We start from the raw sequence: 23,803 nt of genomic DNA, 5'->3' as shown, positions 1-23,803 counted from the left end.
AAAATGGACACTCTATTTTTGCATACTGTAATTCGCCCTGCCTAGCACTCAATCCAAGCTAATTATCTTTTACCAGGTAAAGTTACCAAGTCCAGTCACTGCATAGGAAGTATGCAGAAAATGTCATTGCTTAAATAAGCACTGAAAAACAAAAACAACAAAGAATATATCTTACTTAGCACCATGTAACTAATCCCTCCAAAACCCAGTAGCTTACCAGACTAATGGTAGTTATGTTGTGTGGATCAGGAATTTGCTAGTGGCTTCCTGAGTATTGTTTGCTTTAAGTTTTTCATGAGCTTGTGGTTGGATGGCAGTGTGGGCCATACTCAAAAGTCTTGTTTGAGGCTGGACACAACTTCCACAGGGACTCGCATGGCTGGCAGGTTCTTGTTGGCTGTCGTCCATAAGTCCCATTCTCCATGTGGACCTCTCCACAGGGCTGTCTCATTGTCTTCACCGTGTGACAGCTGGCTTCCGACAGCACAAGGCAGGAGCTGCAGTGCCATTGTGACCCAACCTTAGAAGTTACATGCCATCAAGTCCACAGTATTCATCATCACCCAGGTCAGCTCTGATCGTTGTGGAAGAAGACCACACAAGAGTGTAAATCTAGGAAACAGGTGCTCGGCGCCATCTTGGCTACCACAGAAATCTCTGTTTAGCACTCCTATGTTAAGACCCTTTACGTATGAGACATGTACACAAGGGAGCCACAGCATCCTACCCCTCCTGCAAGCTTCAACCTCAGAAAATGAAAAGTCCGAGGTGACCTTCTTTATCACCTATTCAATAACACACACACACACACACACACACACACACACACGCGCGCGCGCGCGCGCGAGACTTAGAGGCTTAAGACAACATGTTTGTTTTCTATAGTTCCCAAGAGTCAGAAGTTAGCTGAGCCCTGACTAAAGGGTGCTTGAGGCCACAAGCAGAACGGATCTGGGAACTACTTTTTCTCAAGTTCCGGGAACAGAAGTGACCATAGGCTGCTGGACAAAGGACTTGGACTCAGTGCCTTTTTGGCTGTGCCCCACAGATTTTCCTGTGGGCTACACAGACCTGTCAACAGTGTGACTCTCAACATGGCATCTGGTTTCATCAGAGTTAGCAAGTGAGAGAGAGAGCGCGCGCTAACTGGAAGGGGAGTGTGGCTTCTGTCAGCTAACCTTGGAAGTGGCGTCCCCACACTTCTGCTGGAGGCTCTCTCTTTGGAGCAAAGCACATGTCCAGCCCACAGTCAAAGGAAGGAACTCTACAGCGTGAGGACTAGGGACCAGGGATTCCCAGGGATCATGGACTGCCCACCACCTTCATGCAGCACCCTGTAGCAAGGAACACCCCTCCATTCCATAGAGGCCTCCATTTTCCATCCCATTCCGTTTTACTGTTTCTCTACACTTCAGAGCCAGCAAAACCTGCTGCAAGCCTAGCCGAGAGGTTTCCGGGGGTACAATCAGTGACTGCAAAGTTTTTCTCCTTTCAAAACTAATACCATTACCCAATTCAAATAAAAATATTAACATTCTAAATGAAAGGTCTGGCCTTCTGTCCTGCTCCAGATAACCAATGTTAACAGTATGGTAAAAGCTTCTCTCCCTCCCCACTCCCACTGGTTGTGTCTTATTATTAGTGGCATCTATTGGTATCTTAGCTAGGATTTTATTGCTGTGAAGAGACACCATGACCATGTAATTGGGGCTGGCTTACAGTTTCAGAGGTCCAGTCCATTATCATCATGATGGGGAGCATGGCAGTGTGCAGGCAGATGTGGTGCTGGCTACATCTTGGCTTGCAGGCAACAGAAAGTCGACTGAGACACTGGGAAGTAGCTCAGCATTGGAAACCTCAAAGCCCACCCCATAGCGACACACTTTCTCCAATAAGTCCATACCTACTCCAACAAAGTCACACCTCCTAATAGTGCCACTCCTTATGAGATTATGGGCGCCAATTAGAATCAAACTGCCACAATTGGCTATACAATGTAGTAAGTTTCATTCTGACACTTTTATACACATTGGTATAAGTTCTGTGTTTGCAGCCTTGAGGATCCCTTAGTCATGCCAGGCTCCTGACTGAAAAATAAACATGTTATCTTAAGCAGAGAAGGCATGGGAGCAGAAACAAGAAGCTGAAAGGTCATCCGACCACACACAGGAAACAGAGTATGAACTGGAAGTGGGGCAAGACTATAAACTCTATGAGACTATAAGCCCACCCCCAGAGACAGACTTCCTCCAGAAAGGCTCCACAGCCTGAAAGTTCCTCAGCATACCCAAACAGTAGCACCAACGGGGGCCAAAAGTTCAAATATAGGGGGAGGCAGGGGTCTCATGCAAATCATCACAGTAAGTGACAGGAAGGGGAAGGTCTGTTGCGTGGTCTCCCTCACTCTCCTCTGTCGCCTCCTCTCCCAACCACACCCTCCCCTCCCGCCCCCTGCTCCACCTGCCCCCTGCTCCACCCCCCCCCCCTGCTTCACCCTGCTCCACCCCGCCCCCCTGCTCCACCCCGCCCCCCTGCTCCACCCTGCCCATACCTGAGAAGTTCCAGACAGGAGAACCACAAGCTAGAAGAGAATCAAGAGTTAAGTCCCAGGTCTGACAACCTGAGCCCCATTCCCAGAACCCTCTTAAAAAGCCTGGGTGCAACCTAGACAACAAAGAGGACCCTAAGAGAGACAAACATGGATCTAATCTACATGGGACGTAGAGAAAGACAAGATAGGAGTAAATTGGGAGTGTGGGGATCATGGGAGAGGGTAGAAGGGGAGGGGAGCAGAGAAAAATATATAACTCAATAAAAGCAAGACAAAAACCTGGGTGCGATGGCAAACATCTGGAATCCCAACCCTGCTACAGCACAATGGAAGACAGAGACAGGAGACCTGCCCCAGGGCTTGTGGTTCGGTTGGTCTGGAGTCCACACAACACGGCAGCAGAAACTAGAGAGAGCCTGCCTGCATACGGTGGAAAGAGAGAACTGACTTCCAAAGGTTGACCTCTGACCGCCACATGTGCAATGTGTCAAACACACACGTGTGCATGCTTATACACACACACACACACACAGACACACACACAGCACAGCAGTAGAAACTAGAGAGAGCCTGTCTGCATAAGATGGAAAGAGAAAGCTGACTCCCAAAGGTTGATCTCTGACCGCCACATGTGCAATGTGTCAAACACACACATGTGCATGCTTATACACACACACACACATACCTACACACACACACACACACACACACACACACACACACAGCCCAGCAGTAGAAACTAGAGAGAGCCTGTCTGCATACGGTGGAAAGAGAAAGCTGACTCCCAAAGGTTGATCTCTGACCGCCACATGTGCAATGTGTCAAACACACACGTGTGCATGCTTATACACACACACACATACCTACACACACACACACAGCACAGCAGTAGAAACTAGAGAGAGCCTGTCTGCATAAGGTGGAAAGAGAAAGCTGACTCCCAAAGGTTGATCTCTGACCGCCACATGTGCAATGTGTTCACACACACACCTGCACATACAAAATACTGAGAAAGTGTGTGTATGTCAGCTCCTGAACAGGGCTCGCAGTAGTGGCCTGGAAGCTATCCCCTTCCCAGAGTAACCAACATCAAATAATAAAATGACAGGCTGCGGGGGAAAAGTTGGCAGACTTCAGAACAGAGCAAACTGAGTGGGTTTTAGACAGAAAGGTCTGAGGATTCCTAGAATTGGTTAAAGGAACATTTTCTGCCTCCAGGAGAGAGAACTAAAAATAGAGGGTTTGGAAAACTAGGGATTCTTATTTTTGGCATTTCTACATTATAGTGGCAAATTGCGTATAACTCACCACAACAACCACCAAAAAGAAGGGCAGTCCCCCTGAGCTCTTTGCTTTTGCTTTGTGTCCCCTTCATTGTGAAGATGCATGTTCAAGCCTAGAAATCAAAGCGGTTAAAAAAAAAAGAAAGAAAGAAAGAAAGAAAGAAAGAAAGAAAGAAAGAAAGAAAGAAAGAAAAGCCACCAGCTAGGCCACAGCCACAGCCCTCTGGAGGCTGGGTGACAGTCTTGACGAGGGTAGAGTTCCCCTAGCCCCCAGCCAAGAATCGACTGCTCCAGGCTGGCCAGACCAAATCAGGAAACTACACAACCACAAGGCCTGTCCCACAGCTCTCTTTACTTCCGCATCCCTGAATGGACTCATGGGACACCCAGGAACGGGAAAAGGGTGGGTGACAGGCTACAGCTGCTTAGCAGACTCTGCCTGATGACCGCAATGGTTCAGCCAAGAGTCCCTTAAACCTGGGCTCACCACAGACACTTGAGCCCCAGTCTCTTTCCCCTCTTCCCAGGCCTCAGAACCTGGGGCTTCCTCAGAAGTGGTGGCCTTTTCTTGTCCCCATCCACCCATCCACCCCACCCAAAGGACCTGGCACAAGACAGTCCAAGACCAAGTTCTCAGCACAAAGGAGATTTGTTTGCCCCAGAGGGACAAAGGGCAGGGAATAAGAGACAAAGACAGCAGCTAGAAGATGAGGGCGAAAGGGAAGAGAACAAGGGAAAGGGGGAAGGGATATTTGCCCCAGAGGGACAAAGGATTGCCTCTGGATCGAGGAGAGGCAGACAAGGCCCATAGGCAAATGGCGGTTTATACAGGTAAAAGGGAAAAGCCCGTGTTAGGATGAGATGTTTCATTTTAATTGGGCGTGTTAATTAGGACAGCCAAAGTGGGCTTTGGACTGCTGAACTTCAATACTTTGATAGACGACCTTGGTGGTCAGTCTCGGGAGAAGGAAGGGGCCAAACAAGGGAACAGACCTTGGTGGTTAGCTTTAGGAAAGTAATCTAGAAGTTTGGCAAGGGAGAGGGAGTGGAGATGGGGCAAGGCCTGCCAGAACCAGGTTTGCTGTGCTCAGGCTGGACAGAAGCCCTTCACCCACCCCCACCCACTTGATGTGGTGATCAGTTAGTTCCATGAAATGAGTGGTCATTTACCAAGCCGCAATATGTTCCGCCCACAAAAGTTTATATACAGCCAGAGAAACTAAGGTGCTGTGCTGGGTGAAGGAAGTGTGGGGCAACCCGCTGAAGTGCAGAAACCCAGCCTGGATGCTCAAGAGTACTTGGGAAACAACATCAAAAGCCAGAGCGAGCAGCCTTAGGGACCGACAGATGAGGCCGCGGTGGTGAACCTCGGAACCTTGGACTTGAAGGAGCTGTAGGAAGTTCTGACGCCTGCGCCGGTCGCTAGCTCCACACCTTCCCAAAGGCACAGAAAGCCTGGACGGCTGCTGGGGCTCTGGGAAGGGAAGGGGAATCCTGATTTGTGAACGGTGGCACATCACAGCACCCACCCTGCTGGCATTTGGCCAGAAGGCAGAACTACTTTGATTGTATTTATGCACAAATAAACACAAGACGTTCATAGATTCAGGAAATGGGAGCCAGCACTAGCCTGGACAATATCGTATTGTTTCCAGGTGGCTTTGTTTGATCATTTCAAGTCACAGGTAATGATGGCAGAGAAGGACATCGGTTACTCTCCTAGCGAGTCACGTCACACTTACGTTTCCTCGGGGCAAGGATCATTCCCTAGCCTTGCGCATGAGACTACTGATGCTGGTAAACCGAGAGTATGCTTGAGGCAGTGATGAAAAGGGCAGGGATGGGGAGCCGTGGGGTGGGGAGATGGAAGGATGTCCACTGTGGGTTTCTGTCCCCCAGTTCCTTCGCTCCGTTAAAACAACAGCAAGACAGGCTTGATCAGAACGATTCCTGGGAGCCTTAGGAGATAGCTAATTCAGAGGCGCCGCACTGTGACATTCTGCCTGAACAGAAGGGAAAGCTGCATCCTGAGCTGCTCAAATCAAAGCGCGAGCATTAGATGTAAAGACACAACCAAGAGCCGTTCTGTTAATCATTAGCCGGGAAGCAGCTGTAACCAGCCTGTTCGTTTTCGCAGGTTCATGGCCAGTTGAACACCGTTCATTCCTCAGAGCTACTAACCTCGGGGACAAACAGAACCCTCTGTACCTGGCATTCCCTGCTGGTGGCTGGTGCAGAACTATTCCTGGACCCCAGGAGTCCAGATCCCACTGCGTTCCCGGCTCTCCAGCTGCTGGTACCCAGGTTGCTATGCAGGACCAGAAGCCAGAGTGAGCATTTGTCTGGGAACCACAGGCAGCAGCTGCTAGCAGAGAGGTCTGGAGAGTTTTTTTTTTTAAGCCTCAGGGACCAGAGATCTGCTGCTTGCTTTCCGCTCAAGCACAGAGCGCCTGAGGAGTAAAGAATTTGTTCCAACTGGCTTCGGCAAAGGGCCTCTGCAGAGGAGTTTCCAGATTCCCGGATCATTGGGGAAGGGAGGAGGAACGGAACCCTAGTCCCGCCAGCCAGGATAGGGTCCTGCTACCTGTGTTTGCCACAGTCCTCAATCCAAACCAAAGAATTCTAAAACCCTTCAAATGGACCTGTGGCCCTGGAGAAGGCCTGTCACCAACCCAGTGAGGGATAGTTGGGAGCTACAGACCCAACTTTCTTCTATTAAAACAGTGTAAAGCAAAGGCTAAGGGAATGAGGTACTGCGGAGGCTGAACTACCCGCAGTTGAAACAGGAAACAGGGGTTCCAAACTCCAAAAGGCTCCAGGTCCCCCCCACACACACACACACAAATCTGGCTGTTTTCTGTTATTTTTTACATTCATTTGCCTTTGTAGAGCCTTGTTCGAGATCACAGGTTTAAGGAACAGTGCTAGTTTATCTAAACTTTAGACAGTCCGCAGGCTGGGAATCAAGCCCGAGGTCTCTCGAGATCGGGTGTGCGTCAGCACCCCCCATCCTCCCCATTCCTCGCTCCCCACCCCCACCCCCCATCCTTGACCCAGGAGCTCCCAGCCTTTCTTATTCTAGTAGCAGAGGTCATGCCAGCTCCCAGCGATAGCCTCTGCACGGTGTCAGAGGAAGTTCATAAGTCATCTAGGTCATGGGACAGGATCTTAGGACACCTCACCACACATCATATATCCTTCCGTTGATACAATAACCTTATCCATGACGGAAAGCTTCCCTTATGTTTTTTTGCTGGTGTATGTAGGCTGGTTGGTAGCTGGGTTGTTGTTTTAATCAGTGAGTGTGTGGCAGGGGTGAGGTGGGGTGGGGGTGGGGTGGAGAGTGAGTATACTATTCTGTATGGAAATCAGAGGCTAGTCTTGAGTGCCGGTCTTCACCTTCCACCTTGCTGGAGACAGGGTCTCCTGCTTGTGGCACTATATGTCAGGTTAGCAGGCCTGCAAGCTTCTGGGAATTCTCCTGGGATTCCAGACAAGTGTTCCCACATCCAGTGTTTTATAAGACTTCTGGGGATTTGAACTCATGTCCTTATGCTTGTGTGGAAAGTACTTTAAACCCTAAGAATTCTCCATAGTCCAGTGTTTACTGTTTAGGTCTGTTTTTAAGTTTTTTTTTTTCAATTTTATGTACATGAGTGTTTGTCCTGTCCGTTTGTATATACGTATGCCACATGCATGCTGTTCCCAAGGAGACCAGAAGAGGGCATCAGATCCCCAGGAAATGGAGTTACAGACTATTGTGAGCCACCATGTTGGTGCTAGAAACAGAAACCAGGTCCTCTGCTATAGCACAGCAAGTGATGTTAACTACCAAGCCATCTTCCAGCCCTGTGTTCGGTTTCGTTTTGTTTTTTATTTTTATTTTGTTTTTGTTTTTTAATTAGACGACATAAAACAGGTTTACAGCTGAATTCCCTTTGACAAATTTGAATTCTACGAAAAACAAAAACATATTGTGACTGGGTACAGTGCTTTGGAAGTGGTCTTTTTTCTCTCTTTTGCTTTTTGTTGTTGTTGGTTTTGTTTGTTTGTTTGTTTGTTTATTGAGACAGGGTTCTCTGTGCAGCCCTGGCTGTCCTGGAACTCACTCTATAGACCAGGTTGGCCTCGAACTCACAGAGATCTGCCTGCCTCTGCCTCCTGAGTGCTGGGATTAAAAGTATTCTGTCATTGCACCCAGCTCTCTCCTCTCTTTTCCACAGAATACCAGCCAGTTTTGGAGGCCAACAGGTGTGGCTTTCATCCCTATTATATGAGGTCAATAAACCTTAAACAAGTTACTGAATCTAAGACTCAATGCCTTTTGCTAACAGCATTTTTTTTCATAAGGGACAAATAAATGATGCGCACAGAACACATTAGCCTACAGAGAGGAACTGGTATTGTTGGGGTGATCCCAGTGCCCTGCTGTCCCTGGGGGGGGGGGTGCTGAGCCGCTATGGCAATAACATCCCTAACTCTCCCCAGGGCAAAGCTTGTAGCTGTAACTCAGACTCAGTTTGGGGGAGCTAGGGTCACAAACTGGGAACAACGCCAATTGGGGGGTTGGGGAGTCTGCCGTGGAAGCAACTGGGCATGTGCAGCTCAAGCTTGAAGGAAGGGAAGCTTTTCCCCTGCTTCCTCAGTGGTTTCCAGTCATTCCTGACTCTTCTCTGAGATGCAGGGGAAGAGAGGTGGGTCTGTGCCCTTCCTTCCCCTGCAAACCTTCCCGGGGGAGCACTTGGCTGCCTAGGTGGCTATTACATCTCCTCACATTATCACACTGCCCCCACGGCCTCTGAGGCACGCAGGTCGCTGGCTCTCAAAGGGGTATCACATCCCTCCTCGGAAGAAAGGATTTCCTGGGGTCTCTGTTCTAGACAGTCGCTCTGCAATTTCCGGCGGCACTCCCGAACTTGTGTAGGGATCCCCGTGGAAACGACCTTTCCTCCAATTAGAGTAGCTACTTCACTCTCCCTAGGAGGAAGACAGCTGAGGCTCACACAGTGGGGCGGTTGCCACAGACTGGCCAGTGTTTCAAACTCTTGCACCTGCCTGCCCCACAGTGAGGGAGACCTGGGGTAGGGGATAATGTGCTGATCTCCCCTGTTTGGAACATCAAGCTCCCCAAGATGTGGGGATCACCTCTTTCCATCTGGGAAGCAGCCCCCCATTTGTTTCCTTAGCTCCCACTGGCGCCTCAACATGTTCCAACCCGCTGCCTCCCACTCGACTCCCAGTGCATTGCCTAGCTCTGGCAGCGACCTCACCGAAGTCTTTGTCTCCTCGCCTCTGTCTCTGAAGAGTTGTGACCCAAAAATGATGACTAATGACTGTGTTACTCTCGCTGTCCTCGGTGACTTTATCTCACAGACAAAATACCCATATACATTTTCGTAACATAATTGATGATAATAATAATAATAATAAAGGTCATGGCAGCTAATCTCAGATCTATGGAACAACAGTATAGCCAGAAGCATGACTTTAGTAAATGAAAATGCAAGGGTAGATGAGATCACCATGGCACTTACTGGAGCAGCTGGGGGTCGACATCCCCCCCTCTTGCTCTGTTGATGCTGAGCCACGCCCAGTTTCTCTAATTGCACTATTCCAGCATCGTTATCCTTACCTGAGACACTACACCGGCTTCTTTTATAGGATCTCTTTATATTTATGTGACTATTTTACCTGCAGGCAAGCCTGTGCACCACTGCACAGCCTGAGAAGGTCAGAAGAGGGCGTTGGATTTCGTGGAACTGGAGCAAGAATTGTGAATCACCGTGTGGATGCTGGGAGCTGAACCCAGGTCCTCTGCAAGAGCGAGTCTCTCAGCAGTTGAGCCAACTCTCCGGGACCCTACAGTAGTTTGTTTATATCCATCTTTGCTCTGCTAGGGACCAGACTTAAAATACTTCATTCCAGGCTGGTAAGAAGCAGGTAGAGGAGCTACCAAGCCTAATGATCTAAATTTAACTGCCAGAACCAACTTGCTCCCACAAACTGTCCTCAGACTTCTACATGTACCCCCCTTACCTCCACACCAAATAAATAAATGTAAAAAAAATTAAAAATATGTTTTATTCCCCTCATCTTCCTTCCAGTATTTTATGTCCTAGTGAATGTGGATTGGAAGGGAGATGGGGACAGAGGACAGAAGAACCGTTTTGGGAGAAATGGGTGATTCTCCTCCTACTGCTCATAAACAAACAATCCAAAGAAAGGAAGGAAGTAGGAAAACTTGATCCTAACGAATACATTCCAGAGTTTCGTGTTTTAAAAAAGGGTAGCACGTTAGGACCCTAGACGGAGTATTGTCATTTTCTGACTTTAATTGTATTGCAGTGTAACTTTTTGCTAAGTGTTTGTTGTTTAAGCACTCCAAAAGGGAAATGGCTACGCAGCTGACGGCTGAGCTTCCGCGTCCTGCAGAGAAAAGGCCTGTTGTTTGGACAGAGGTGCGATTGAGAGTCCCTGGGACCAGCTGAGTGGGCGGTGACCAGCGCACTGTGAGCCCTTTGCTCAAGCCAGCACAGGGTAGGAGGAAGGGAATGTCAGGGCAGAGTAACAGCACAGGAAAAACAACCGCTTGTTCGGTTTCCGTCAGAAGGGTATTATTTCAGTCTGGCAAGAAAGCAGCAGGATAGATATTCTTCTTATAGCCATTTAGCAAGCGGTGAGGTTAAGACTCAGGAATAGGAGTCAGGGAAAATTCCCTTAGGTGGCAAATGACAAACTCAGGAGCTGAGTCCAGGATCTCTGGCCCCCAGTGCAATGCTTTCTTGGGTGAAACTCCTCCGAGAGAGAGAGCCACAGGTGTGAAAGCCTCTGCAGAGCTCAGGGGCCTCCAGACCCAGGATCTGGCCAACGAAGGCTCCCTGGAAAGCCTGGGGGACAGGAAAACTGGCCTCTCTACTCGGGGTGACTGGCGTGTCCTCTGGAGGAAGCTCTGATAGGACAGACGGTGTCAACCTTGGAATCAGCAGAAGGGACCAAAGTTTGCCTGATTGGGTGGGTGGCCTGTTGGGCAGCGTTCCACTCAGTGACCTTTAGGAGCTGTAGGAGGTGGCCTGTGGGGTGGGGTGGGGTGGAGGGAGCAGCCTCCTGCAGGTCCAAATACAGCCCCTTCTTCAGAATCATTAAAAATGGCAAGATGGTGACAACAGAGGAAGGCTGGGACCTCCTAAGCGTGTGGCTCTGTGGGACTGCACAGGTCATACACCTATTATGTGTTACAGGGAGTCCACAAAGATGGCCACTTAAATACAGTTTATAGCCAACTGAAAGTCTTTATTCCAGCTGGCTGGGACCACACCCAAGTGCTCAGGACCTGGGTGTGGCTCTGAGTGTCCAGAACATATTGTTTTTTCAAGGCAGAAACCACATCTTGGCATCTCACTTGGTAGCTGCAGGGGGGCTTTGCAGAGTAAGCTATCTGAAGCACGCAGTTGTAACAGAAGCTGAGAAAAGTGGCTAGCTGGAGGGGGTTCTGCACAAATGGGCAGCTTAGCAGATGCTAAGATAAAGTAGCTAGGACATCCTGACTGTCGGTTCCTAGAATAGAGTTGCGTAGTTTTCCACAGGATTCTCCATCAAGGGGATCAAGTTCTAACTAACCCTGAAACGGCCTCAGCAAGAATACAAGATAGAGGAACTTTTGCATTGTCTTACCCGGCCACCATATGCATCTGTCTGCTTCAGCTTCCAGCTGCCATTAGGAGTGTGTTGGAAAGGTAAACACAGATTCTGAGCCTCCCCTCCCCCATTCACTGTGAACACCTGAATGACAAGAGCTATGGTCTATCAAGTACACAGCATTTTCCCGACATCTTAGCACTGCTATCCAGAAAAGCAAGGCTACCTATGGCAAGCCCTACACGCATTTGGAGAAAAACCAAGTCCCTGGCCAGGCCTCTGGATCTGAAGCTCTCTCTTTACTTAAGCACTGTGGGAAGCTATAGCTTTACGGACGTCTTCACATATTACTTTTTTCCATATATTACTTTTTAATTTTATCCAAATGCTCAATGCTGCTGTTTACTCTTGTCTTGGTTACTAGATTTCTATTGCTGTGCTAAAACACAGTGATCAAAAACAACTCACAGAGGAAAGGGTTCACTTCCATTAGACTTCTCAGCTCACACTCCACAGCTGATGCAGAGGCCACGGGTGGGAGCCGCTCACTGCCTGGCTCCCCATGGCTAGCTCAGTCTGCTTTCTTAGAGCACCCAGGACCGCCAGCACAAGTGTGGCACTATCCACAGCGGCCTGAGCCTTCCCACACCATTCGCTAATTAAGAAAATGCACCCCAGGCTTGCCCACAGGCCAGTCTTTTTCTTTTCTTTCTTTTTTTTTCCCTCCAAACAGGGTTTCTCTGTGTAGCCCTATCTTTGAACTTGCTCGGTCCTTGAACTCAAGATCTACCTTCCTCTGCCTCCAGAGTGGGATTTAAACTGTGCACCACCGCGGCCTAGCCACAGGCCGGTCTTATAGAAACATTTTCTCAGTTGAGGTTTCTTCTTCCCAAATGACTCTAGCTTGTGTCAACTTGACAGAAATCTAGCCAGCATAGTTAGTATTTTTTCTTTCATTGATTCACCTTTTAAAAACTTACCTCATTTATAAAAATTAAAATAAAAACTAATTATGCTCCTGGAAATTTGGTACACTGACTATATGTTTTTGTTTGCTTTTTTTTTCTTTTTTGAGACAGGGTCTTAGTCTAAACGTCAGGCTGACCTCAAACTCATAATCCTCCTGCCTCTATGCCCTGAATTTTAGGAGTGGAGGCACACACCACCACTCAACCTACATTTGTTTTTCTTGACACACACTTGGACCCAGATATTCAGTTTTTGTGAATTTATCCTAGAATTATGTGCACAGATATGTGGATGGCATACATATGCTTGTCTCAAAGTTAATATGGTAGTGTGCAATTCAAAACAACCTGACTGTCACCCCGGGCCTGGACTGGCTATACAATGGAAAGTAACATAACCATAAAGAAAAAACGAGGAAGCTGTCTTCTGATGAGGCGGTAGAGCCAAAAGAAAAGGGTTAGGTACAGAACGGTGTTCCACGCCTTACATGTGTAAAAGGGGAGGGGCCAGTGAAGTCTATCCTCTGGAAGAGTGGCAGTAAATTAACAGATTATTTCCCATGTTCAGGAAACATTTGACAGTGCGGACAGTGTCGGGGACCAGCCTCGGCAAAAATACCTCTCGTCAGGGTAAAGGCGTGGGGATTTAGAAATATAGTAAAGAATATGAAGATGCGAACAAAAATAATAAAACGGAGAAACATATAGGATAGTTTTGGGAGATAATTTCAGCGAGTACTGAAAATTCGCCCGCATTTAATTTCCAACTGCTTAAAATAACCCTGACCCCAAAAGGTAGGAGTAAGACAAAAGAATACATTAACATGATACAAGGAAATGAACAGACCAGTTGAAAGTCCTAGTTAACTACATTCCTAGTTAAACTTTCTGTTTCTAGAACAAAGCAAGTCACCAAGTCACACTCACACCCTAGACCAAAACATTCTATAGGCAAACCATTCCCTGGGTAGAATCCAGTGTCTCCATAAAGCGAGCTGGAACTTAGTTGGATCCTTAGACTTTTGTTTGAGGTGGGAAGAGATCTACTTCTCTATTCTTGGAGCACAAGGTCTGGTAATTAGCTACACCTGTTGACAATAACCTTGAGCGAGCAGAACTCTGCTCAACACCTAGGTGGGACCTTTGAGGTAGAAGCACAATAACCTTGAAGGAACTAGAAGCAAGTTCTAACTTTTTGACCTTTGGTCAACACGGAAACAGGCTCACATTTTTGGGCCTCCGGCACCCAAACATGGAGACCAGTCCATACTTTTTGGGATCGGTTCGCCAGCCCTGTGGTGCATTGGGCACTGACTCTCCCACTTGTAGCTTTAGCCGGCCCTCAGATGCAGCAGGCTGCTGCTCAGCGCTCCCTGGCTTGCAACCCACACGCCAGCCCACACACCACTGCCTGACTAAATCTCTATCAACAGGCCTCTACAGAACATAAAATTCTTCCATATTTAATTTTTGAGCTATGTAAATATATACTTTGTCCAAGATTAAATAAATTAAAATAATACTGCCAATATATGGAAAAAATATTTATCCACATATTAAAATCATCTTGTAAGCTGATAATAGTTTACGCCCCTTCTGGGAGATGTGTCACTCTGGTGGTCACAGGAATGGGGTGAATAGCCTTGGTATGCACCCTCAAACTCTGCCTCAGACAGGATAACAGATTTAACACTAGTGCAGGGAAGGGAATGGAGGACCTGTGTTGTGGAAGGATGCCCTGTAGGCCACTTACTGATGAGCTCCCAGAGAAGAAGCTCCGCTTCAAGAAGGATGAGTGTCTTTGTGTAGGCAACATCTATGTCTGCGTTGCCAACTGAACTATGAGCAGATGGGGAAAAGGAGGAAGCGGGAGCTTCGCAGGACCTTGAGTTCAGGTTCCAGGGAAAGGGCCAGGCTGGGAGCTCTGGATGACGTAGAAGAGCAGCTGCTGGCGGGAAAGGATGTGAGAATCGGGTGTGCCTCCAGTCTCCCAAACTGGTCCAAAGATAGACTTCCAGACCTCTGCATGGGTGGTCGAGTCAGCAGCCCTAAACCCCAAACTTGGTTGTGTTGTTGTTGACACAGCCTGAGGCTGCCCGCTCTGTGCAATCACGTGGTTTGGTTTCGCTGCTCAGGCAGGCTTGCAGCTGGCTCACGCGGTAGAGCTTCTTCCAGCGTCCTGTCCTGGGAGCCCTCTGCTTCCTGGGTTTGCACCTGTGAGGACTAAAGCTTGGGAGGACAGGTTTTTTTTCTTCCTACCAAACTTTAACCTGAAGGTCCTGCTAGTCCCGAGTCAGGGTGTGCCTTACATTATTTCTGGTGCTGATGTCCTTGCTCCAGGCTTCAGGTTGTTTACAGTTTGTGGGGAAAAAAAAAACAAACTAAAGATGTAAGGTGACATTAGTGTTAAGAAGACGGCATAATATTTAGCCTCAAAGCATTCTAAACCAATCTTGTCTTGTCTAAGGGATATCTGACCCAATTATCAGTAATAATTAGCAATATTTACACACTTTCCTGAATTATCTCCCACAAATGTCCTTTCAAAAAAGAAAGAGACTGGAGAGATGGCTCCGTGGTAAAGAATGCTATAATCTTGCCGAGGACCCTGATTCAGTTCAGAACAACCATCACATCACATCACATCACATGGCTCACAACACATCCAGTTCCAAGGGCTCTGATACTTCTCTGACCTCTACAGGCTTCTGCACAGATATGGTGCACATACATATACGCACACAGACACACAAAATAAAATTAAAAATTAAAAGAGAAAGAGAATATGTTTTGACCAGGGCTGTGTTTAGTAAGTTCTGGAGTGCCACACCCCCTTTCCCTAAGTCAGTACAGGACATACCCAGACACCAAATTCTTAGGAGGGGCAAGTGGGAAGATGCTATTCTTATGTTCTGGTCCCTTTAAGGGCAAGTCACGCCCACTCCCAGCCACTTCTGACCTCCCTTGTCGCCATCTTAACCCTTTCTCTTCTGTCCCTCTCTCCTGGCATGTGCACACGTGTCTCTGTCTCTCTCTATGTCTGTCTCCATGTCTCTCTGTCTCCCTCTTCTTTAAGTAATAAATATTCAGCTTTATGTTTACCCTTATGTCTATTTATTATGTCCTGTACACCTTTTATCCGCCAACTCCACCCGCCAGCTCTGCCACTCGTGTGGAACCTGCACCCGTTCTGGCGGCAGCCTCTGCCTGGACTAGCCTGCCTCGGTCACCCGCCAACATATTATTTTATAACAACAGAAGGGACCTACAAAGGCAGATAGCAAGCAGTAACAGCAGCAAGAAGGAAAGTAGGAAAAGCAAATAAAGGGCCCGAAAGGACTGGTGTTTCTATAGGAGTGGGTTTTTAAGGAGAGAAAGGGGGGGGTCTGTTCTAAAATGAGTTGGTAAGTCCTAATTGGACGTGTTAGCCAAATAATAAATTTTGATTGTTAGATCTTGGTGTTTTTGTCTCAGGAATGAGCCAGTGGCCAAACAAGGGAATGGCCCTTGGGGTTTAGCTTTTGGATATAATGGCTTTCAGGAAGGGAGAGGAAAAGAAAGGGGCAAAAGGGCAAAACCTGTGAGCACCATGTTTGCCATGCTCGGGCCTGTGCTTGCCATGCTCTCTTGGGCCTAGGAAAGCCCTTCAAAAGGTGCTATGCATTGATCAATATTTAACACAGAATTTAATAATCAAACAAATGATAGCCATGAAAGATGCAGTGGGAAGCCAGATGAAACCAGACCTGGATCCTGCACTCCCGAAGCATACAGTTTAGGTGGGAGACTAACATAGGGATAAACAATGTCTCAGGCAGTTGTACTTGAAACATCACATGTGTGCGGTGCCACACACATGCTTCCACATGTACACAGACACAGAATAAATGAGTAAATATTAAAATTCAGGTATGGTAGCTTATACCCGTTATCCTAGCACTTGGGGGTCAGCGGCAGGAGGATCACTGAAAATTCCAAGCTAGCCACAGCTGCAGAGCAAAACTTTGTTTCAGAAAAACAAAACAAAATAAAATTCAGCATTTGTGCCGGAACCCATCATAACATGCTCCCTGGGGCAGTGTGGGAAATGTGGTACCTCACATTGACTCAGGAGACGGGTACTGGAACAGAACTTGGGTTCTGACAGAGGATGCTTGGGGAAGGAAGAATGGCAGGGGACACGGAGGCCAGCTGGGCACGTGAAAGACTGTGCAGAACTGGGTGGGGGACACTGGAGGGAGGGAGTCACCCTTGCAGTTGGGACCCAGGGAGGGATGGGAATCTCAGGGTGCCTGCCCAACAAGGAGTTTGGAAAGTGGTTTTTTGTTTTTTGTTTCTTTTTTCAAATGTGGTATTACCTGTTTGAGGCGATACAGTGGTACACTGTTAAATAAAAGGGCCTCCCGTAGACACTGGCTTAGAGCAGTGGTTCTCAAACTGAGAGCTGAGAGCCCCCATAGGGTCGCATATCAGATACCCTGCAAATCAGATATTTACATCCCAATTTGTAACAGTAGTAAATTTACTGCATTTATGGCTGGGGGGGGGGGGCGGTGATCACCACAACACGAAGAATTATATGAAAGGGCACAGCATTAAGATGGTTGAGAACCACCGGTGTGGAGGAAAGAGAAGGCACACTCAAGTCAGTGTGGCGGATGTTGATCAATGTTGACCTAGAGATAACACAGCTACGGAGAGAATTATGACATCAAAGGTGGCCCCTGGTGACTGATGGGAGTGATCATGAAGGAAGAAGGAGGCAGCTACTGCAAATGGAACCTTAACAACTTAATAATTGAGTCTATGACTTAGAGTGAAAAGAAACACATCCTCGCATTAATAATGCTATATTCACAGACTGAACGGAGGTTGGGTCAGCGGTCACTTGGTTAATTTTCCATTAACAATTGACATCTCTATGTGTAGAGTCCTGGACTGTGTTTACATCACCCTTGCTGACACTACAGTGGGACCAGTCTTCTCTAATAAAATTCACTGAAACTTGAAAAAAAAAATGCCTCCCATAGGCTCATAAGGAGTGACACTATAGGGAGGTATAGCCTTGTTGGAGTAGGTGGGGCCTTGGAGGATTACGTCACTAGGGGCAGGCTTTGAGGTCTCAGATTCTCAAGCCAGGACAAGTTTTTCTGCCTTTCAGATCTGGATGTATAACTCTCAGCTACTTCTCCAGCACCATGTCTGCCTGTAGGCTTCCATGCTTCCTGACGTGATGACAATGGACTAAATCTCCCAACTGTAAGTCAGCCCCAATTAAATGTTTTCCTTTATAAGCATTGATGTGCTCATGGTGTCTCTTCACAGCAATAGAAACCCTAACTAAGACAGGAGGATTTTAGAAACAGTTTGAAAGCTGCATAGAGAAGGGAGTAGTATCAGAGATGGTCTGGAGACTATGTGAACTTGGGACTGATGATAGCTTAGCCTGTGAGATTGGATCCCAACCCAATCACTTATACCCTGAGAACAGAAGGGTGAGTTATCTCCAACCCCAACTTCTGCCCAGAAGTTTGAGGTCTGTGATGGGGTAAAAACATCAGAGCATATGAAACCCCATGAGTGAAGAATGGCTGTCATGTGGGAGGTGAGGCTGATAGTGTAGAAGTTGGGGAAGAAGACTAGAGCGTGGGCTGCAGCTAGAAAGAAGATGCATGAGCTTGCCTTGAAGGCTGGGCTGGGTGAATTTCATGCACAGATTTGAAAGGGCAGCTGAGAAGAGGAACTAGCCATAGACGCCTGCAGAGAAGAAGAAAACGAGAACCTAAGCCCTGAGAGATCACTTGGAGGTTCTAATGTCAGGCTAAGATGATAATGATGATGATGACCAAAACACTGCTTATGAAAACCTAGTTTAGCTACAAGTCCACTTGATTTTCCCGAGAATAATCTCTGTGATGGTCAAGTTCTGATCATGCACTGGGCAGAGCCACAGGTGTGGCTATGACCTGAATGTCATTTCCTTTCACATGATGTAGGATGCCTTTCTGTATGCTGTGAATATTGGTAATAAAGAGGTTGATTTGGCCAATAGCCAAGCAGAATATAGCCAGATATAAAATCCAAGCAAAGATAAAGGGAAGAGGAAGGCAGAATCTGGGAGATACCAGCAGCTGCTGGGGAATCAAGATGTGAGGTAATAAGCCATGAGCCTTGTGGTAAAATATGGAATGATAGAAATGGGTTAATTTAAGTTGTAAGAGCTAGTTAATAACAAGCCTGAGCTAATAGGCCGAAGAGTTTGTAATTAATGTTAAGTCTTGGAGTGGTTATTCTGGAACTGGTGGGTGGAAGAGAAACCTCCAGTTACACTCATGCATGCTGGGTAAGAACTCTAGCACTAAACTACTTTTCAGTTTATATGCTGAGACAGGATCTTTCTAGATTGCCCAGGCAGGCCTTGAATTTGGGATTCTTCTGTCTCAGACTCTCAAATAGCTAGGGTGGCAGGTCTTTGCCACCAGGCCTGGCTCTAACTCCTTCCATCATTTTTTAAGAGTAAGTGTCAAAGATCTGAGAATAAAAGGCAGTGTCCCAACTTTCAAGGGACTGAAGAGCTAAACAGGTAGAAAGGAAATACAGTGTAGTGAATCTTTCTCTGTTCCACCAGCCAGCTTCCAAAGAGCCACACAGACACTTATTATTAACTATGAAAGCTTGACCAATAGCTTAGGCTTGTTTCTAACTAACTCTTATAACTTAAATTAACCCGTTTCTATCAATTTACATGCTGCCACACGGTCACGGCTTGTTACCTTAGCTCTATGTTGTGCTTCCTCCATGTCTCCCCACAACTCCTCCTTCTTCTTTCCAGGGTTATCTCTGCCCCCAAATTCCTGCCTAGCTATTGACCACTTAGCTTTTTATTAAACCAGTCACAGTAATATATTTTCACATCGTGTAAGGTAATATTCCATAACATTTCCTCATTTTTGTCTAAATAGAAAGGAAAGGTTTTAACTCTAATATAATAAAATTATAAACAATAAGAACAATTCTCAAGTAATAATTATATTTATAATATCTAGACCATTTTGTATTTGGCAAATTTAGAGAAAATATTCCATTATCTATCCTCTCTTGATAAGTACCTAATTCACATTCTATCATGACTAAAGGAAACTGTAACTATAACTATCTAGTTCTCAATTCCATTCATTAGAGACCCAAGAAGAACATATTATTACCTGGAAATAGGAGGTACAGAGCAAAGCAACTTCTAAGACTATGAAATGATAGAAACATCTGGCTGCCTGGACAGTCACCCCAAGGTCCCTCTGTAATGTTGGTGTATCCATCTTTGGCATATGGGCCTAGAATATCTAACAAATTTTTGTGTGAAGCAGAAATTTTTGAAGTACTGTTATACCCTGTCTTGGCAAAATTTGGGAGTCAGTTTCTTTTATGTCCTGCTTGTTCAGTTTGGACAGCATAGTGTCAGCATTCAAGGCAAGGCTAACTTTTACCACAAAGAAAGCAAACTCCATATGGAAGTTCTTTAATGCCCATCATCCTTTTTGAAGTAGACTGCTGCTGTCAGGAGCAGATGTGTCTTATTGCTATGTTATTATAACATTTTAAATGTCATATTCTATAGGTATTTGAAGATCCTATCTATCTTCTTATTTATCTAAAACATATCTCTGTTCAATCTTAAAAACATCGCTAACATGGCCACAAATTTGATTGTTAAATGACTAACTACTAACTTGTATTTCTTAATTATTTTAGATAGTTTGTAATCATAGCTTTCAAGGACTATAAATTTATATTACATTGTTAAATTAGCTGCATAGATATGACACAGTACAATAAACAAGAGTAGAAGCATATATACAGTATAACAAAAATAACTTTAAATTTGTATCAATATATAAAAAATACCTCAAAGAAGAGTGGAAATATAGAGTATGTGCTAGAAAAAATAATCTTAAATTTGTTTCAATATATAAAAATCCAAACCAATGTAAAATATGAGAAATTAATAGTTTCTTTTAATTTGAAAGTAGATATAATAATCTACTCTTTTACACTATTATTTCTATACTATATCCCCTTTTTTCTCTTCAGAAAGAGGTCTCTGAATCTAATCTTTTTTGTTCTGTTTTTTTTTCTGACCATGACCAATAACAATTTTTAACTAATCCTCCTAAACAATGACAAACATTTATAACCCACCAAATAAACAAAAATCACCCACCTTAACTTTTGGGAATATAGGCATTATGTTCTCTAGACTGCTTCCTGTTGTCTGGAGGCACTGGCATCTTTGCAGGGCCCTGAGAAAATTAGGATAATGGTCAAACCCTGACTAGAATAGTCTGTGAGTCTGGACCATCTCAGTCAGCAGTCTCAAAGTTGTTCTGGATGCAGAACTCTGAGGAAACTGCAACAGAGTCACTCTGAGATGCTGGATCACCTGGGCCACCCATTTTCCTAGGTGTCTGGGCCCCTTGTTCTGAAAACACATGAATGTCCAAGGGTAACAAATATATATATATATATGCATTAACACAAGTATGGAACGTGTGCTGTACACAAGTCAGCCAAAGATGATCTTTTTGTTTTATGTTTGATCAGGTAACATATACATTACCTGTCTTGTAGTTTTCTAGGTTTATTTCTTTATGTCTATAGCCAGGATTTTCAGGGAGTCTCCTCCCCTATCAAATCTGATCTCTATTAACCTTGAATGAAGCCACAGAATTTAATTTTCTGTAGAAACAAAAGCATAGTCTCTTCCCCAAAGCAACATATTTTTCCAGCTTCCATTTTGATGTGGGATTCCTCTCTACATGTTGTGAATGTTTTATTAGCATTGGTTAATAAAGAAGTTGTTTTAGCCTATGGCAGGGCAGAATATAGCAAGGTAGAAAATCCAAGCAGAGATAGAAGAGGAAAGAAAGCAGAGTCAGGCAGATGCCATGTAGCTGCCAAAGGAGAAAGACGCCAGAACCTGTTTTATAAACCTTAGCCTCATAGCAATACACAGATTAATAGAAATGAGTTTATTTAAGATGTAAGAGCTAACTAGAAATATGCCTGAGCCATCAGCCAAACAGTGTTGTAATTAATATAGTTTCTGTGTGGTTATTTGGGTCTGGCGGCCAGGAAATGAAAAAGCAGTCTCCATTTACACCACTTTGAAATTAAGACATTTTAAAAATATATAGGTTGGTTTAATTTAGCAGTTTCCATAATCCAATATCTCTAGCAGCTATTGTTTGTTCAGCAGCAATCAAAAAAAATGAAAGCCAAAAAATAAATAAATAAAAATAAAAAATAAAAAAAATGAAAGCCAACAGACACCATCTGAGATTCATACTCTGTGTATTTTCATCTCTACATGACCTATCCTTTTTATATTATTTTATTTTCTCTTTAAAGACTTTATTTTATTATTTATAAGCTATTTTATTTCTAAAACTGCCTATAAACATTCTCTTTTCTTTTTAAAGCCTATACATGTTTTTTAAATCATGTTGTAACCTGTTTAGAGTTTTTTCTGTCTGGACCTGTCCTTACTGAGTGTCTGCAATATTCTCTGATCACGTGAGACAAATCGTAAACTACTATGTCAGCTGCCAATGCGACTCAGCTTAGTGTGTGGTGCTGGCACATGGCGCTGGCAGCTGCTCCAGCCTTCATGCAGTCTTTGTATGCCACAGAGCCTACCTGAGAGACCTCAGTCACCAGGAAGTCATGTTTGACTTCATGTTTTGAACTTTTTTTTTAAAAAAAGATTCATTTATTATGTTTTCAGTGTTCTGCCTGCATGTGTTCTGCCAGAAGAGGGCACCAAATCTCATTACAGATGGTTGTGAGCCACTATGTGATTGCTGGGAATTGAACTCAGGACCTTTGGAAGAACAGGCAAAGCTCTTAACCATTGAGCCATCTCTCCAGCCCCCTGAACTTTTTTTAAGCTTTCTCAGACCTTATGTGGATATACATGACCAGGCATTGGACGCCATATGTAGTGTATGTTTCTCTGTCCTGGCAGCCAGCTCCCAAATACCCACACAGAGACTTATTATTAACTATGAAAGCTTGACCAATAGCTTAGGCTTGTTTCTAACTAGCTCTTATAACTTAAATTAGCCCATTTCTATTAATTTATGTGCTGTCATGTGGTTCATGGTTTGTTATCTCATTTCCTACATGCCATGCTTCCATCAAGTCTCCCTGAGACTCCTCCCTTTTCTTCCCAGTGTTCTCTCTGCCCTGAAAATCCTGCCTAGCTATTGGCGTTTAGCTTTTTATTAAATCAGTCACAGTGACATATCTTCACAGAGTGTAAAGGAATATTCCACAATAAGACAGTCTGTATTTAGGAGGAGAGAAGACAAAGAAAAAATATTCTCTCTGTAACCTAGAGTGGGGTGCTGGCTGTCACAGAGGTGGGGACATTGGAAAGAGTCTCGATGGATGAGCCTGGAAGTTTGAGATTACCAGAGATGAGATAGGAAGGCCCACCAAAGGCAGGGACGAGTCTATGCAATGACACATTCGTCTTTATCTTTCTTCATCCTACAAACCCTGTGTTGACTTCTTTCCAGTACCACAAAACAAGACTCAGAAATATCCACGTATTTGACCCTCATTAACATGCGTTTTGCCTGCCAAGAAGTCCAGACGTGGGCAGACTTCATCATGTAGACACATTACCTTGCTTTTCCTCAGGAAAGGTTTTTGTTTGGGTTGTTGTTCCTGCTTGTTTTTGTATTAACTGACTTTACCAGGGCAGTACGTAAAGGAATCCCAAATCTGTGTTTCCAGAGACTAGTGAACTCATCATTCATCATACAGAAGCCGTGGCTTCAGTTTTCACCGGCAGGTGATAATTCCTGTCATGTCTGCCTCCCAGTTGGAGAATTTTCAAGAAACCAAACCCACCTGGATTTTCTTAAAGTTTTTTCAGACCTGGATGGACACTCAAGGCATCCCATCCTGTCTCAGAAATGCGTAGCATATTTATTTTTTCCCCAATATTTTGAAGTTAAAACAGAACAGTGGTACTTACACACCTCTAACTCCAGAACCTGGGAATCTGAGGCCAGAAGATGGGGAGGGAGTTCAGGCCAGAAGATGGGTTGTATCAACAGATGTGTCCATAGACCACAAAGAAGCCTGTCAACAGCCCGAGACCCAGAGGACCAGAGCAAGGAATTCATTCAAGGATGAAAGAAGCAATAACAGGGGCATGCCTGGCCAGACCTGCTGAGGTCCCCATGACCTGAAGCTGCCACAGAGGGCGTGGGAGGCAGAGATGAATGGGAGGTGCCCAGGATCTAGCAGAAGCACTTAGAGGAACTGACTGGTCCTCGGCAGGCAGCATCTAGTATACT

This window comes from Myodes glareolus, chromosome 5, assembly GCF_982192425.1.
Source record: "Myodes glareolus chromosome 5, mMyoGla1.1, whole genome shotgun sequence".
NCBI lineage: Eukaryota > Metazoa > Chordata > Mammalia > Rodentia > Cricetidae > Myodes > Myodes glareolus.
This window is presented reverse-complemented; position numbering follows the sequence as displayed.